Source organism: Schistocerca americana, chromosome 3, assembly GCF_021461395.2.
Source record: "Schistocerca americana isolate TAMUIC-IGC-003095 chromosome 3, iqSchAmer2.1, whole genome shotgun sequence".
Taxonomy (NCBI): Eukaryota; Metazoa; Arthropoda; class Insecta; order Orthoptera; family Acrididae; genus Schistocerca; species Schistocerca americana.
The window spans coordinates 951,913,339-951,917,091 of record NC_060121.1 but is presented as its reverse complement, the minus strand read 5'-3'; the positions used below and the strand labels follow the sequence as shown (position 1 = coordinate 951,917,091).

The 3,753-nt window shown below is 46.9% G+C and overlaps 1 non-coding gene across 1 annotated transcript; it reads left to right on the top strand.

Moving 5' to 3' along the window:
- Nucleotides 1-750: 750 nt before the first annotated feature.
- Nucleotides 751-826, top strand: Trnat-ugu. Its single transcript has one exon. It is a non-coding gene; the product is annotated as a tRNA-Thr (tRNA).
- Nucleotides 827-3,753: the final 2,927 nt, after the last annotated feature.

Below are 3,753 nucleotides of genomic sequence, written 5' to 3'. Positions count from 1 at the left end.
ACATTATTTGTGTTATTCAGCACAACGTTTTGCTTTCTGTTCGTTAAGTATGATTCAAACCAGCTGTGTGTATAGCCCTCAAGTCCATAAAACCTGAGTTTTTCTAAGAATGTGACATGATCCGCACAGTCAAACGCCGTGGAAAGGTGAAATCACTGCTACGAATGTCTTTTGCACTGCGCCATGAATTTGAAATGTATGGCACATTGTTCTTCTCCGCCAGCCTAGTTATCCACGGGCAGCGCTTCTCTCGCCCACGTGGTTTGGCCATAGTGCGCGCTATTCTGCAGAAATATACATATTTTAGAAAACTCCTTAACTGTAGCATACCTATCAAGAGCTCTGAAAAAAGTTGTAATCTTAATAAATCAGGTGCCAACCTCACATGACTCCGAGATCCTCGGTGAAAGAGGGTTGGGCCTGGAGGTGTAGGGCAGCAGACGGGGAGATGGGGTAACGCTGGTACCAGCAGTGGCTGGCGACGGACGAGTAGTTGGGGCCCATCGGCCCTGCCGTCTAGGTGCTGTCACTATTTGTCTTGCTGTGGCATCGCAGGCCTCGGTTGTCGCTTCTGGCAGTAGCGGCAGTAAAGGAAGTTGTTTGGTGCCCAGCAGTCAATACGGACTCGGCTGGGACCTGTTGTGCTGTGGAGCCGCACAGTCTGAGGAACCAACACTATGGGGGCGTGGCCAAGCTGTAGTGGACATCGCCTACCTGGAGGGTAAAATTACTATTAAGTCAGTACCATTAGCTTCTGATGGGCTCAGATGGATAGAGCATCTGCCATGTAAGCAGGAGATCCCGGGTTCGAGTCCCGGTCGGGGCACACATTTTCAACTGTCCCCGTTGATGTGTATCGACGCCCATTAATGGTATTGATTTAATTGTAATTTCATTCTAGAGACCTGCACGGTCGCCAATGGCTTCTGTTTTTTCGGACATGTCCGAAAGAACAAATGCCATCTTCATACCTGGAGGGTGGTCGGTGTCCTCTCCTGGAGGCCAGCGAAAGCGGTGACTTCAGCCAGATACTGAGAAGTGTGGTTTTGTTATTGTTGTTAATACGGAGCGCTAGGAGGAGGCTTTAGCGGCCTGCAGTGAATTTCATGCAGTTGGGAACTGGTCAGATACAGAGTAGTGAAAGCAATATGAAGTGGATAAAATATGTGTCTGGAGTGCGGCGCGTTCGTTACAGGCAGTATAGCACAGCGACCGTGTCCACGAGGACAGAATATTGCACCTTGGACTTGAGCCGTGCCAGCTCGAATCAATATTGGTTGTCCACTGTTTTCAGTGGTGGCTTTCTAGCACCTATTTCGGCTGCATCCCTTGACAGGGTGCGACCTGCCCGGCTGCGAGGATCTTGCAGAACTCGATGAGCATGCTGGAATTCATTCTGTTTTGGCATTCCGACTGGAGCGCATGGGCAAGACAGCGTCGTCGACGGGCCGCGCGTCGCGGCTGTGCAGACTTGCAAGAAGAAGTGGACGTGCTGGCAGGACTCTATTCTTCGATAATATGTGGTCGAATGCGCTGGTTGCCATTACCAGACGAGTTAAAATCCAAGTGAGATGCTGCTGTATTTAGCTCCTTGGACTTGCTTTCGGGAGGCCGGTGGTCCAAATCCCTCTCTACCTATTCACAGTTAGTTATTCCATGATTTCTCTAAATCGCACCAGGAAAATGACGGGATGATTCCTTTGAAAGAGTACGGAAGATTTCTTTCCCCATCCTTGACACTATCCAATTCGAAGAATTAAACTTAGTGAGCCTCTTTCTGAACATTTCGTTCCGATTGAGAGGTGGCATGAGCCCCCTCTCATATTTCTATCTTACGATTTTCGCCTTTAATTGCATGCGGTGAAAAGTTGCTATTCCTTCACACGTGGACTTCCCACGCAGCGTCTCTCGTCACCTGGGTGGTCCGGTGACAGGCGGGCTCTGCTGTTCTGGAGAGGGTTAAGCCGACGGGTGTGAGGAAGTCGAGTGAATGCTTTGCAGACGCCGACATTGTCAGAAGACACGCCCGGAGGGGTCTGTAGTAGCGGCTGGGCGAGAGATTCCGTTACTTCGCAGAATCTTAGCGAAAACACTTTCTGGCGGGCTACCAGCGAGGCGTGGGAATGACTTGTGTACCCAGGCAGTTGTGGCGGGAAAATTCCCGCGCTTTCTGAAAAATAGTAACTGTGATTGGCTTGCTCAGGGCATAGCTCCGTGACGTAGCAAAATCAGCGCAGAAATTGGCGCCAAGAATCTCCATTGGTGGAATGGTAGTGCTCCGGCAATGGAGTGGAATTTTCCGCGGGTTTTCGAGTTGCTGATTGGAAAGTTTAACCACGGCCACTGTCGTGGGGGCGGGAATGTTGTGTGTTCGGCCTGTGCGGGTGCTCTAGTAGTCGGCTCTCGCCTTTCGGTCAAGGACGTCGAAGCAACCAGCCATCGCCTCCGGTACGCCAGATCGTGTTCTGGCAGTTAAGCAGACAGTTTGGTAATGTGTGTCCGCAGCACCGGCAGATAGGGATTTTCCTAGGTGATAATCAGAGCTCAGCAGAGCGCGCCAGTTCGTCTTTTTCTAACTTTGTTCTGTCTTGAGTAGCAGCAATTAATGTTGGGTTAGCTGTGTGTCTCTCTTAAGATTTGAGTGGCAAGGAATTGGCTCCACATACCACTTCGTCTTAAACCTCACAATCTAGTTTAGGGACAAACACAGTGTTTGTATGAGTATCCAATTTGAGCCAATTTGATGTATTATAAATGTTTCATGTGTTTTTGTTTATTATTTTGTGTTTAGTCTTAATAAATCATATTGTTATTTTGGACAGAACTTTCAATCTGTTAATCGGTAGAGCAACCCATCATTGACGCTACGTTATTGAAACCTTCCTTTATTTAAGTTAGTTATCAAATTAAATTATTGCAGGTGCCAAACTCTTTTCTACTCCACTTGCAGGGTTGATTACAGTCAGTTCGCGTATATTTTTTAATCCATGTGCAACAGCAAAAGTCGGAGTTAGAATAGGGGGGGGGGGCTTAGAGCATCATTTACATATGTAGATTCTAGAATTTAGCGTTAAATACACTGCTTGCCCCGGCACCTCGCATAAAATGCGACCCTTAGCCTCGGATCTTTCCTCTGAATCACTGATAAGCAAACGGGATTCTTAGTAGGAACATTCAAATTTTTTTTCTCTACTTTTTTGTAATGATTAATACCCAACTTGTTTATCTTGTAGTTCCGTGATTAGTTTTAAGTAACGGCGCAGGATTACCGTTTTTGTTTTCAGTGTATATATTTTTTTTGTTCATTGTTTTTTGTGTTTCGTTGATGTGGTGTCCGTACCACATCGCACTTTGTCGGATTTGTGTGTGGTTTCTGTACCACATCAAATTGTGTTTGTAATTACAGCGATGGAACAGCGTTGTTGAAATTTTATGTCTATGTGTGAAACTACAGGGAGTAGATTATTTTTACTGTGTATTTTAGATAAATTTTGTTTCTCATGAGTGATCACGAGAAGTAAGGCACGACTATTAGTGAGCGAAGCTAAAACAAAAGTGGATACTATAATGGATAAGGGGCACGTTGCTGACGGGGATAGGTTCGGAGGTGAGATGGGCACATTTTTAGCAGGACAGGACGACAGGGTCATTGATGAGGACGGTGATTTGGACTCGATCTTAGAGCAACGTCGCGACCGTGATTATGATAGTGAGGTAGAGGATGAAACAGAGACAGGCACACAGGTCGAGACG